General features: G+C 47.3%; 18 non-coding genes across 18 annotated transcripts; 12 read left to right on the top strand and 6 right to left on the bottom strand.

Annotated features, from left to right (window-relative positions):
- Window positions 1-88: 88 nt before the first annotated feature.
- LOC148738813 (5S ribosomal RNA) lies at window positions 89-207 on the bottom strand. Its single transcript, XR_015998081.1, has one exon. It is a non-coding gene; the product is annotated as a 5S ribosomal RNA (ribosomal RNA).
- A 469-nt stretch (window positions 208-676) lies between these two features.
- Window positions 677-868, top strand: LOC148738814 (U2 spliceosomal RNA). Its single transcript, XR_015997579.1, has one exon. It is a non-coding gene; the product is annotated as a U2 spliceosomal RNA (small nuclear RNA).
- Window positions 869-1079: 211 nt separating this feature from the next.
- On the top strand, window positions 1080-1243 carry LOC148738815 (U1 spliceosomal RNA). The gene has a single exon (XR_015997779.1). It is a non-coding gene; the product is annotated as a U1 spliceosomal RNA (small nuclear RNA).
- A 971-nt stretch (window positions 1244-2214) lies between these two features.
- On the bottom strand, window positions 2215-2333 carry LOC148738816 (5S ribosomal RNA). Its single transcript, XR_015998083.1, has one exon. It is a non-coding gene; the product is annotated as a 5S ribosomal RNA (ribosomal RNA).
- A 469-nt stretch (window positions 2334-2802) lies between these two features.
- On the top strand, window positions 2803-2994 carry LOC148738817 (U2 spliceosomal RNA). The gene has a single exon (XR_015997581.1). It is a non-coding gene; the product is annotated as a U2 spliceosomal RNA (small nuclear RNA).
- Window positions 2995-3205: 211 nt separating this feature from the next.
- LOC148738818 (U1 spliceosomal RNA) lies at window positions 3206-3369 on the top strand. The gene has a single exon (XR_015997781.1). It is a non-coding gene; the product is annotated as a U1 spliceosomal RNA (small nuclear RNA).
- Window positions 3370-4340: 971 nt separating this feature from the next.
- LOC148738819 (5S ribosomal RNA) lies at window positions 4341-4459 on the bottom strand. Its single transcript, XR_015998084.1, has one exon. It is a non-coding gene; the product is annotated as a 5S ribosomal RNA (ribosomal RNA).
- Window positions 4460-4928: 469 nt separating this feature from the next.
- LOC148738820 (U2 spliceosomal RNA) lies at window positions 4929-5120 on the top strand. Its single transcript, XR_015997582.1, has one exon. It is a non-coding gene; the product is annotated as a U2 spliceosomal RNA (small nuclear RNA).
- Window positions 5121-5331: 211 nt separating this feature from the next.
- On the top strand, window positions 5332-5495 carry LOC148738821 (U1 spliceosomal RNA). Its single transcript, XR_015997782.1, has one exon. It is a non-coding gene; the product is annotated as a U1 spliceosomal RNA (small nuclear RNA).
- Window positions 5496-6466: 971 nt separating this feature from the next.
- LOC148738822 (5S ribosomal RNA) lies at window positions 6467-6585 on the bottom strand. The gene has a single exon (XR_015998085.1). It is a non-coding gene; the product is annotated as a 5S ribosomal RNA (ribosomal RNA).
- Window positions 6586-7054: 469 nt separating this feature from the next.
- On the top strand, window positions 7055-7246 carry LOC148738823 (U2 spliceosomal RNA). Its single transcript, XR_015997583.1, has one exon. It is a non-coding gene; the product is annotated as a U2 spliceosomal RNA (small nuclear RNA).
- Window positions 7247-7457: 211 nt separating this feature from the next.
- Window positions 7458-7621, top strand: LOC148738824 (U1 spliceosomal RNA). The gene has a single exon (XR_015997783.1). It is a non-coding gene; the product is annotated as a U1 spliceosomal RNA (small nuclear RNA).
- A 971-nt stretch (window positions 7622-8592) lies between these two features.
- On the bottom strand, window positions 8593-8711 carry LOC148738825 (5S ribosomal RNA). Its single transcript, XR_015998086.1, has one exon. It is a non-coding gene; the product is annotated as a 5S ribosomal RNA (ribosomal RNA).
- Window positions 8712-9180: 469 nt separating this feature from the next.
- Window positions 9181-9372, top strand: LOC148738826 (U2 spliceosomal RNA). The gene has a single exon (XR_015997584.1). It is a non-coding gene; the product is annotated as a U2 spliceosomal RNA (small nuclear RNA).
- Window positions 9373-9583: 211 nt separating this feature from the next.
- Window positions 9584-9747, top strand: LOC148738827 (U1 spliceosomal RNA). Its single transcript, XR_015997784.1, has one exon. It is a non-coding gene; the product is annotated as a U1 spliceosomal RNA (small nuclear RNA).
- Window positions 9748-10718: 971 nt separating this feature from the next.
- Window positions 10719-10837, bottom strand: LOC148738828 (5S ribosomal RNA). Its single transcript, XR_015998087.1, has one exon. It is a non-coding gene; the product is annotated as a 5S ribosomal RNA (ribosomal RNA).
- Window positions 10838-11306: 469 nt separating this feature from the next.
- Window positions 11307-11498, top strand: LOC148738829 (U2 spliceosomal RNA). Its single transcript, XR_015997585.1, has one exon. It is a non-coding gene; the product is annotated as a U2 spliceosomal RNA (small nuclear RNA).
- A 211-nt stretch (window positions 11499-11709) lies between these two features.
- Window positions 11710-11873, top strand: LOC148738830 (U1 spliceosomal RNA). Its single transcript, XR_015997785.1, has one exon. It is a non-coding gene; the product is annotated as a U1 spliceosomal RNA (small nuclear RNA).
- Window positions 11874-12408: the final 535 nt, after the last annotated feature.

The raw sequence follows: 12408 nt of genomic DNA on the forward strand, positions 1-12408 counted from the left end.
TACTCCTCACTCGTCTACGGGACGCCGTGAGTATCGGAAGCGGTTTACCCGGATAAAACGTTGAGAGAGTAAGCAAAGGAAAAAATGAAGCCTACAACACGGGGTATTCCCAGGCGGTCACCCATCCAAGTACTAACCCCGCCCGACAGGGCTTAACTTCGGTGATCGGACGAGAACCGGTGCTTTCCCTGTGGTATGGTCGTAGACAAGGGAAAACAGCTGAAATTTGGCTGGTTATCGGTTATGTTTGATCTGTACTAGCCCTAATTTGGTTACTCTAACCCTAAACCCCAACATCGTTACCCTAACCCTAACCCCAAAATCGTTACCCTAACCCTAAATTTGGTAGCCTAGACCCTAAGCCAAACGTCATCTCCTAGAGCCCGCGCACATCTTGAGAAGCGTCCATTTGAGGCAATATATCTCACTGGGGGTGGGGTGGGGGGGGGGAGTATAGAGATAAATCAAGTTTGGTAAATATTCTAAAGAACACCATCTTGTTAGTTAAGTGTATGTGGCTGGCGTCTTAAAGTTACAATGAGAAGATTACCAACCGATGAGCCACTGGGTCCGTTTTTGGGACTCGCAAGGGCTTCTGGGGGCTACCTGCTACTATCCACCATATACTGTGGGAAGGATCCCTCTACCACCCCCTTGATTGAGGGTATTGGTGGGTATCGCTTCTCGGCCTTTTGGCTAAGATCAAGTGTAGTATCTGTTCTTATCAGCTTAATATCTGATACGCTGCTCATTGAGTAGCTCATATATTAAACTGATTTTTGGAACTGGGCTGTGGAAAAGAGGCTTGCCTCGTCCCAGCCACGGGTTGCCTCGGTATAGCACTACCTCCGAGTGTGGCCCACTTCCCTTTTGGGGAAGACACATTTAATGAAAGGAAAAATAATGACTATAGCATTCTCTTCTGTGCACAGGAGCCCTGCAGCTCCAAAGGGAAGGCGGAAAAAGACATGACGGGCCAAGGCGGCAACTGACACTGGCTGATTTGAAGCGTGCAAAGCAGTACCACAAGGACATAGGTGAGGGAGAGTTTTACCACGGCAAGCGTATGCCTTTCAGGCATACTTACCTGACGCGGGAGGTACTGTGATCAAGGAGGCAGTCCTCTCAAGGCGAGGCCCTTTCATTGCACTTGGACTGGGTTGACCCTTGCGATTACCCCAAATGTGGGTAACTCGAGCGTATAATTTCTGGTAGTGGGGACCTGCGTTCGCGCTCGTCCCCGAAAAGCTGATGTAAAATATCTTGCCCTTAACCCCTGACTGACTAATGAATTGATCTTGATTTTGGAGTTGACCGTTAAACAGGGTGAACTGGAACTGGAACTGGAATGAAGAGAGAAGAAGAGCAGCAAGGGAAAAAGAAAGCAAAAAGCCATGGAAAGAAAGAGAGACAGACAGAAGTGGCCTGCGTGTTGGCAGAGAGATTTGGAGGAATAGAAGTGATTGTAAATGAAGGTGAGTTTTTGTGAGGATGTGAGTAGAGCTGTTGTAGATAGATGTGTGTGCTTTCTGCATTATTTTGTTCGTTTGTTTGCGAAAGAAAAGGAGAGGAAACCAAGCGGAGGAGTGACTGACTAACTAACCGACGGATGGACTAAGCAAAGAACGAACGATACATGGGCAAGAAAAGCATTTGTTTTAGAAACGTGAGTACATTGTCAACCATACCTGTGGCAGGCGAGGTTTTGTTGTCATGTATTTCTTATTGCGAGCGAGCGAGAGGAGGGAACGTTCGTTCCAGCGAGCGAGCAAACAAAGAGGCAGACGAGTAAGTAAAAATGTGGAACCTGTTGCCGCTTCGCTTCGTTTCAGTCACTTTGAATCCATCCGCCTCTATTAATCGTGGGAATGTTTTGACATGTCTTGAGGCCTTGAAAGTGCTGTAAAAGTGTGCGTGTTTTCCTATTTGTGATTCGTGGGAGCGTGCGAATGATTCGATGTCACGTACAAATGTGGAATTTGTCACAACAATGTGTTGAGATCTCGAGCGCGCGCCATCGCTCCTTCGTTTGCTCGCTCTCTTGCATTGGGAAATGATTTTGGCCACAAGCTCGGCAAGTTGTGGCAAAATGATTTCTCTCCTCCCTGTTATGTTAGTTTTTCTTTTACTCCTCACTCGTCTACGGGACGCCGTGAGTATCGGAAGCGGTTTACCCGGATAAAACGTTGAGAGAGTAAGCAAAGGAAAAAATGAAGCCTACAACACGGGGTATTCCCAGGCGGTCACCCATCCAAGTACTAACCCCGCCCGACAGGGCTTAACTTCGGTGATCGGACGAGAACCGGTGCTTTCCCTGTGGTATGGTCGTAGACAAGGGAAAACAGCTGAAATTTGGCTGGTTATCGGTTATGTTTGATCTGTACTAGCCCTAATTTGGTTACTCTAACCCTAAACCCCAACATCGTTACCCTAACCCTAACCCCAAAATCGTTACCCTAACCCTAAATTTGGTAGCCTAGACCCTAAGCCAAACGTCATCTCCTAGAGCCCGCGCACATCTTGAGAAGCGTCCATTTGAGGCAATATATCTCACTGGGGGTGGGGTGGGGGGGGGGAGTATAGAGATAAATCAAGTTTGGTAAATATTCTAAAGAACACCATCTTGTTAGTTAAGTGTATGTGGCTGGCGTCTTAAAGTTACAATGAGAAGATTACCAACCGATGAGCCACTGGGTCCGTTTTTGGGACTCGCAAGGGCTTCTGGGGGCTACCTGCTACTATCCACCATATACTGTGGGAAGGATCCCTCTACCACCCCCTTGATTGAGGGTATTGGTGGGTATCGCTTCTCGGCCTTTTGGCTAAGATCAAGTGTAGTATCTGTTCTTATCAGCTTAATATCTGATACGCTGCTCATTGAGTAGCTCATATATTAAACTGATTTTTGGAACTGGGCTGTGGAAAAGAGGCTTGCCTCGTCCCAGCCACGGGTTGCCTCGGTATAGCACTACCTCCGAGTGTGGCCCACTTCCCTTTTGGGGAAGACACATTTAATGAAAGGAAAAATAATGACTATAGCATTCTCTTCTGTGCACAGGAGCCCTGCAGCTCCAAAGGGAAGGCGGAAAAAGACATGACGGGCCAAGGCGGCAACTGACACTGGCTGATTTGAAGCGTGCAAAGCAGTACCACAAGGACATAGGTGAGGGAGAGTTTTACCACGGCAAGCGTATGCCTTTCAGGCATACTTACCTGACGCGGGAGGTACTGTGATCAAGGAGGCAGTCCTCTCAAGGCGAGGCCCTTTCATTGCACTTGGACTGGGTTGACCCTTGCGATTACCCCAAATGTGGGTAACTCGAGCGTATAATTTCTGGTAGTGGGGACCTGCGTTCGCGCTCGTCCCCGAAAAGCTGATGTAAAATATCTTGCCCTTAACCCCTGACTGACTAATGAATTGATCTTGATTTTGGAGTTGACCGTTAAACAGGGTGAACTGGAACTGGAACTGGAATGAAGAGAGAAGAAGAGCAGCAAGGGAAAAAGAAAGCAAAAAGCCATGGAAAGAAAGAGAGACAGACAGAAGTGGCCTGCGTGTTGGCAGAGAGATTTGGAGGAATAGAAGTGATTGTAAATGAAGGTGAGTTTTTGTGAGGATGTGAGTAGAGCTGTTGTAGATAGATGTGTGTGCTTTCTGCATTATTTTGTTCGTTTGTTTGCGAAAGAAAAGGAGAGGAAACCAAGCGGAGGAGTGACTGACTAACTAACCGACGGATGGACTAAGCAAAGAACGAACGATACATGGGCAAGAAAAGCATTTGTTTTAGAAACGTGAGTACATTGTCAACCATACCTGTGGCAGGCGAGGTTTTGTTGTCATGTATTTCTTATTGCGAGCGAGCGAGAGGAGGGAACGTTCGTTCCAGCGAGCGAGCAAACAAAGAGGCAGACGAGTAAGTAAAAATGTGGAACCTGTTGCCGCTTCGCTTCGTTTCAGTCACTTTGAATCCATCCGCCTCTATTAATCGTGGGAATGTTTTGACATGTCTTGAGGCCTTGAAAGTGCTGTAAAAGTGTGCGTGTTTTCCTATTTGTGATTCGTGGGAGCGTGCGAATGATTCGATGTCACGTACAAATGTGGAATTTGTCACAACAATGTGTTGAGATCTCGAGCGCGCGCCATCGCTCCTTCGTTTGCTCGCTCTCTTGCATTGGGAAATGATTTTGGCCACAAGCTCGGCAAGTTGTGGCAAAATGATTTCTCTCCTCCCTGTTATGTTAGTTTTTCTTTTACTCCTCACTCGTCTACGGGACGCCGTGAGTATCGGAAGCGGTTTACCCGGATAAAACGTTGAGAGAGTAAGCAAAGGAAAAAATGAAGCCTACAACACGGGGTATTCCCAGGCGGTCACCCATCCAAGTACTAACCCCGCCCGACAGGGCTTAACTTCGGTGATCGGACGAGAACCGGTGCTTTCCCTGTGGTATGGTCGTAGACAAGGGAAAACAGCTGAAATTTGGCTGGTTATCGGTTATGTTTGATCTGTACTAGCCCTAATTTGGTTACTCTAACCCTAAACCCCAACATCGTTACCCTAACCCTAACCCCAAAATCGTTACCCTAACCCTAAATTTGGTAGCCTAGACCCTAAGCCAAACGTCATCTCCTAGAGCCCGCGCACATCTTGAGAAGCGTCCATTTGAGGCAATATATCTCACTGGGGGTGGGGTGGGGGGGGGGAGTATAGAGATAAATCAAGTTTGGTAAATATTCTAAAGAACACCATCTTGTTAGTTAAGTGTATGTGGCTGGCGTCTTAAAGTTACAATGAGAAGATTACCAACCGATGAGCCACTGGGTCCGTTTTTGGGACTCGCAAGGGCTTCTGGGGGCTACCTGCTACTATCCACCATATACTGTGGGAAGGATCCCTCTACCACCCCCTTGATTGAGGGTATTGGTGGGTATCGCTTCTCGGCCTTTTGGCTAAGATCAAGTGTAGTATCTGTTCTTATCAGCTTAATATCTGATACGCTGCTCATTGAGTAGCTCATATATTAAACTGATTTTTGGAACTGGGCTGTGGAAAAGAGGCTTGCCTCGTCCCAGCCACGGGTTGCCTCGGTATAGCACTACCTCCGAGTGTGGCCCACTTCCCTTTTGGGGAAGACACATTTAATGAAAGGAAAAATAATGACTATAGCATTCTCTTCTGTGCACAGGAGCCCTGCAGCTCCAAAGGGAAGGCGGAAAAAGACATGACGGGCCAAGGCGGCAACTGACACTGGCTGATTTGAAGCGTGCAAAGCAGTACCACAAGGACATAGGTGAGGGAGAGTTTTACCACGGCAAGCGTATGCCTTTCAGGCATACTTACCTGACGCGGGAGGTACTGTGATCAAGGAGGCAGTCCTCTCAAGGCGAGGCCCTTTCATTGCACTTGGACTGGGTTGACCCTTGCGATTACCCCAAATGTGGGTAACTCGAGCGTATAATTTCTGGTAGTGGGGACCTGCGTTCGCGCTCGTCCCCGAAAAGCTGATGTAAAATATCTTGCCCTTAACCCCTGACTGACTAATGAATTGATCTTGATTTTGGAGTTGACCGTTAAACAGGGTGAACTGGAACTGGAACTGGAATGAAGAGAGAAGAAGAGCAGCAAGGGAAAAAGAAAGCAAAAAGCCATGGAAAGAAAGAGAGACAGACAGAAGTGGCCTGCGTGTTGGCAGAGAGATTTGGAGGAATAGAAGTGATTGTAAATGAAGGTGAGTTTTTGTGAGGATGTGAGTAGAGCTGTTGTAGATAGATGTGTGTGCTTTCTGCATTATTTTGTTCGTTTGTTTGCGAAAGAAAAGGAGAGGAAACCAAGCGGAGGAGTGACTGACTAACTAACCGACGGATGGACTAAGCAAAGAACGAACGATACATGGGCAAGAAAAGCATTTGTTTTAGAAACGTGAGTACATTGTCAACCATACCTGTGGCAGGCGAGGTTTTGTTGTCATGTATTTCTTATTGCGAGCGAGCGAGAGGAGGGAACGTTCGTTCCAGCGAGCGAGCAAACAAAGAGGCAGACGAGTAAGTAAAAATGTGGAACCTGTTGCCGCTTCGCTTCGTTTCAGTCACTTTGAATCCATCCGCCTCTATTAATCGTGGGAATGTTTTGACATGTCTTGAGGCCTTGAAAGTGCTGTAAAAGTGTGCGTGTTTTCCTATTTGTGATTCGTGGGAGCGTGCGAATGATTCGATGTCACGTACAAATGTGGAATTTGTCACAACAATGTGTTGAGATCTCGAGCGCGCGCCATCGCTCCTTCGTTTGCTCGCTCTCTTGCATTGGGAAATGATTTTGGCCACAAGCTCGGCAAGTTGTGGCAAAATGATTTCTCTCCTCCCTGTTATGTTAGTTTTTCTTTTACTCCTCACTCGTCTACGGGACGCCGTGAGTATCGGAAGCGGTTTACCCGGATAAAACGTTGAGAGAGTAAGCAAAGGAAAAAATGAAGCCTACAACACGGGGTATTCCCAGGCGGTCACCCATCCAAGTACTAACCCCGCCCGACAGGGCTTAACTTCGGTGATCGGACGAGAACCGGTGCTTTCCCTGTGGTATGGTCGTAGACAAGGGAAAACAGCTGAAATTTGGCTGGTTATCGGTTATGTTTGATCTGTACTAGCCCTAATTTGGTTACTCTAACCCTAAACCCCAACATCGTTACCCTAACCCTAACCCCAAAATCGTTACCCTAACCCTAAATTTGGTAGCCTAGACCCTAAGCCAAACGTCATCTCCTAGAGCCCGCGCACATCTTGAGAAGCGTCCATTTGAGGCAATATATCTCACTGGGGGTGGGGTGGGGGGGGGGAGTATAGAGATAAATCAAGTTTGGTAAATATTCTAAAGAACACCATCTTGTTAGTTAAGTGTATGTGGCTGGCGTCTTAAAGTTACAATGAGAAGATTACCAACCGATGAGCCACTGGGTCCGTTTTTGGGACTCGCAAGGGCTTCTGGGGGCTACCTGCTACTATCCACCATATACTGTGGGAAGGATCCCTCTACCACCCCCTTGATTGAGGGTATTGGTGGGTATCGCTTCTCGGCCTTTTGGCTAAGATCAAGTGTAGTATCTGTTCTTATCAGCTTAATATCTGATACGCTGCTCATTGAGTAGCTCATATATTAAACTGATTTTTGGAACTGGGCTGTGGAAAAGAGGCTTGCCTCGTCCCAGCCACGGGTTGCCTCGGTATAGCACTACCTCCGAGTGTGGCCCACTTCCCTTTTGGGGAAGACACATTTAATGAAAGGAAAAATAATGACTATAGCATTCTCTTCTGTGCACAGGAGCCCTGCAGCTCCAAAGGGAAGGCGGAAAAAGACATGACGGGCCAAGGCGGCAACTGACACTGGCTGATTTGAAGCGTGCAAAGCAGTACCACAAGGACATAGGTGAGGGAGAGTTTTACCACGGCAAGCGTATGCCTTTCAGGCATACTTACCTGACGCGGGAGGTACTGTGATCAAGGAGGCAGTCCTCTCAAGGCGAGGCCCTTTCATTGCACTTGGACTGGGTTGACCCTTGCGATTACCCCAAATGTGGGTAACTCGAGCGTATAATTTCTGGTAGTGGGGACCTGCGTTCGCGCTCGTCCCCGAAAAGCTGATGTAAAATATCTTGCCCTTAACCCCTGACTGACTAATGAATTGATCTTGATTTTGGAGTTGACCGTTAAACAGGGTGAACTGGAACTGGAACTGGAATGAAGAGAGAAGAAGAGCAGCAAGGGAAAAAGAAAGCAAAAAGCCATGGAAAGAAAGAGAGACAGACAGAAGTGGCCTGCGTGTTGGCAGAGAGATTTGGAGGAATAGAAGTGATTGTAAATGAAGGTGAGTTTTTGTGAGGATGTGAGTAGAGCTGTTGTAGATAGATGTGTGTGCTTTCTGCATTATTTTGTTCGTTTGTTTGCGAAAGAAAAGGAGAGGAAACCAAGCGGAGGAGTGACTGACTAACTAACCGACGGATGGACTAAGCAAAGAACGAACGATACATGGGCAAGAAAAGCATTTGTTTTAGAAACGTGAGTACATTGTCAACCATACCTGTGGCAGGCGAGGTTTTGTTGTCATGTATTTCTTATTGCGAGCGAGCGAGAGGAGGGAACGTTCGTTCCAGCGAGCGAGCAAACAAAGAGGCAGACGAGTAAGTAAAAATGTGGAACCTGTTGCCGCTTCGCTTCGTTTCAGTCACTTTGAATCCATCCGCCTCTATTAATCGTGGGAATGTTTTGACATGTCTTGAGGCCTTGAAAGTGCTGTAAAAGTGTGCGTGTTTTCCTATTTGTGATTCGTGGGAGCGTGCGAATGATTCGATGTCACGTACAAATGTGGAATTTGTCACAACAATGTGTTGAGATCTCGAGCGCGCGCCATCGCTCCTTCGTTTGCTCGCTCTCTTGCATTGGGAAATGATTTTGGCCACAAGCTCGGCAAGTTGTGGCAAAATGATTTCTCTCCTCCCTGTTATGTTAGTTTTTCTTTTACTCCTCACTCGTCTACGGGACGCCGTGAGTATCGGAAGTGGTTTACCCGGATAAAACGTTGAGAGAGTAAGCAAAGGAAAAAATGAAGCCTACAACACGGGGTATTCCCAGGCGGTCACCCATCCAAGTACTAACCCCGCCCGACAGGGCTTAACTTCGGTGATCGGACGAGAACCGGTGCTTTCCCTGTGGTATGGTCGTAGACAAGGGAAAACAGCTGAAATTTGGCTGGTTATCGGTTATGTTTGATCTGTACTAGCCCTAATTTGGTTACTCTAACCCTAAACCCCAACATCGTTACCCTAACCCTAACCCCAAAATCGTTACCCTAACCCTAAATTTGGTAGCCTAGACCCTAAGCCAAACGTCATCTCCTAGAGCCCGCGCACATCTTGAGAAGCGTCCATTTGAGGCAATATATCTCACTGGGGGTGGGGTGGGGGGGGGGAGTATAGAGATAAATCAAGTTTGGTAAATATTCTAAAGAACACCATCTTGTTAGTTAAGTGTATGTGGCTGGCGTCTTAAAGTTACAATGAGAAGATTACCAACCGATGAGCCACTGGGTCCGTTTTTGGGACTCGCAAGGGCTTCTGGGGGCTACCTGCTACTATCCACCATATACTGTGGGAAGGATCCCTCTACCACCCCCTTGATTGAGGGTATTGGTGGGTATCGCTTCTCGGCCTTTTGGCTAAGATCAAGTGTAGTATCTGTTCTTATCAGCTTAATATCTGATACGCTGCTCATTGAGTAGCTCATATATTAAACTGATTTTTGGAACTGGGCTGTGGAAAAGAGGCTTGCCTCGTCCCAGCCACGGGTTGCCTCGGTATAGCACTACCTCCGAGTGTGGCCCACTTCCCTTTTGGGGAAGACACATTTAATGAAAGGAAAAATAATGACTATAGCATTCTCTTCTGTGCACAGGAGCCCTGCAGCTCCAAAGGGAAGGCGGAAAAAGACATGACGGGCCAAGGCGGCAACTGACACTGGCTGATTTGAAGCGTGCAAAGCAGTACCACAAGGACATAGGTGAGGGAGAGTTTTACCACGGCAAGCGTATGCCTTTCAGGCATACTTACCTGACGCGGGAGGTACTGTGATCAAGGAGGCAGTCCTCTCAAGGCGAGGCCCTTTCATTGCACTTGGACTGGGTTGACCCTTGCGATTACCCCAAATGTGGGTAACTCGAGCGTATAATTTCTGGTAGTGGGGACCTGCGTTCGCGCTCGTCCCCGAAAAGCTGATGTAAAATATCTTGCCCTTAACCCCTGACTGACTAATGAATTGATCTTGATTTTGGAGTTGACCGTTAAACAGGGTGAACTGGAACTGGAACTGGAATGAAGAGAGAAGAAGAGCAGCAAGGGAAAAAGAAAGCAAAAAGCCATGGAAAGAAAGAGAGACAGACAGAAGTGGCCTGCGTGTTGGCAGAGAGATTTGGAGGAATAGAAGTGATTGTAAATGAAGGTGAGTTTTTGTGAGGATGTGAGTAGAGCTGTTGTAGATAGATGTGTGTGCTTTCTGCATTATTTTGTTCGTTTGTTTGCGAAAGAAAAGGAGAGGAAACCAAGCGGAGGAGTGACTGACTAACTAACCGACGGATGGACTAAGCAAAGAACGAACGATACATGGGCAAGAAAAGCATTTGTTTTAGAAACGTGAGTACATTGTCAACCATACCTGTGGCAGGCGAGGTTTTGTTGTCATGTATTTCTTATTGCGAGCGAGCGAGAGGAGGGAACGTTCGTTCCAGCGAGCGAGCAAACAAAGAGGCAGACGAGTAAGTAAAAATGTGGAACCTGTTGCCGCTTCGCTTCGTTTCAGTCACTTTGAATCCATCCGCCTCTATTAATCGTGGGAATGTTTTGACATGTCTTGAGGCCTTGAAAGTGCTGTAAAAGTGTGCGTGTTTTCCTATTTGTGATTCGTGGGAGCGTGCGAATGATTCGATGTCACGTACAAATGTGGAATTTGTCACAACAATGTGTTGAGATCTCGAGCGCGCGCCATCGCTCCTTCGTTTGCTCGCTCTCTTGCATTGGGAAATGATTTTGGCCACAAGCTCGGCAAGTTGTGGCAAAATGATTTCTCTCCTCCCTGTTATGTTAGTTTTTCTTTTACTCCTCACTCGTCTACGGGACGCCGTGAGTATCGGAAGCGGTTTACCCGGATAAAACGTTGAGAGAGTAAGCAAAGGAAAAAATGAAGCCTACAACACGGGGTATTCCCAGGCGGTCACCCATCCAAGTACTAACCCCGCCCGACAGGGCTTAACTTCGGTGATCGGACGAGAACCGGTGCTTTCCCTGTGGTATGGTCGTAGACAAGGGAAAACAGCTGAAATTTGGCTGGTTATCGGTTATGTTTGATCTGTACTAGCCCTAATTTGGTTACTCTAACCCTAAACCCCAACATCGTTACCCTAACCCTAACCCCAAAATCGTTACCCTAACCCTAAATTTGGTAGCCTAGACCCTAAGCCAAACGTCATCTCCTAGAGCCCGCGCACATCTTGAGAAGCGTCCATTTGAGGCAATATATCTCACTGGGGGTGGGGTGGGGGGGGGGAGTATAGAGATAAATCAAGTTTGGTAAATATTCTAAAGAACACCATCTTGTTAGTTAAGTGTATGTGGCTGGCGTCTTAAAGTTACAATGAGAAGATTACCAACCGATGAGCCACTGGGTCCGTTTTTGGGACTCGCAAGGGCTTCTGGGGGCTACCTGCTACTATCCACCATATACTGTGGGAAGGATCCCTCTACCACCCCCTTGATTGAGGGTATTGGTGGGTATCGCTTCTCGGCCTTTTGGCTAAGATCAAGTGTAGTATCTGTTCTTATCAGCTTAATATCTGATACGCTGCTCATTGAGTAGCTCATATATTAAACTGATTTTTGGAACTGGGCTGTGGAAAAGAGGCTTGCCTCGTCCCAGCCACGGGTTGCCTCGGTATAGCACTACCTCCGAGTGTGGCCCACTTCCCTTTTGGGGAAGACACATTTAATGAAAGGAAAAATAATGACTATAGCATTCTCTTCTGTGCACAGGAGCCCTGCAGCTCCAAAGGGAAGGCGGAAAAAGACATGACGGGCCAAGGCGGCAACTGACACTGGCTGATTTGAAGCGTGCAAAGCAGTACCACAAGGACATAGGTGAGGGAGAGTTTTACCACGGCAAGCGTATGCCTTTCAGGCATACTTACCTGACGCGGGAGGTACTGTGATCAAGGAGGCAGTCCTCTCAAGGCGAGGCCCTTTCATTGCACTTGGACTGGGTTGACCCTTGCGATTACCCCAAATGTGGGTAACTCGAGCGTATAATTTCTGGTAGTGGGGACCTGCGTTCGCGCTCGTCCCCGAAAAGCTGATGTAAAATATCTTGCCCTTAACCCCTGACTGACTAATGAATTGATCTTGATTTTGGAGTTGACCGTTAAACAGGGTGAACTGGAACTGGAACTGGAATGAAGAGAGAAGAAGAGCAGCAAGGGAAAAAGAAAGCAAAAAGCCATGGAAAGAAAGAGAGACAGACAGAAGTGGCCTGCGTGTTGGCAGAGAGATTTGGAGGAATAGAAGTGATTGTAAATGAAGGTGAGTTTTTGTGAGGATGTGAGTAGAGCTGTTGTAGATAGATGTGTGTGCTTTCTGCATTATTTTGTTCGTTTGTTTGCGAAAGAAAAGGAGAGGAAACCAAGCGGAGGAGTGACTGACTAACTAACCGACGGATGGACTAAGCAAAGAACGAACGATACATGGGCAAGAAAAGCATTTGTTTTAGAAACGTGAGTACATTGTCAACCATACCTGTGGCAGGCGAGGTTTTGTTGTCATGTATTTCTTATTGCGAGCGAGCGAGAGGAGGGAACGTTCGTTCCAGCGAGCGAGCAAACAAAG

Source organism: Stylophora pistillata, chromosome 2, assembly GCF_964205215.1.
Source record: "Stylophora pistillata chromosome 2, jaStyPist1.2, whole genome shotgun sequence".
Taxonomy (NCBI): Eukaryota; Metazoa; Cnidaria; class Anthozoa; order Scleractinia; family Pocilloporidae; genus Stylophora; species Stylophora pistillata.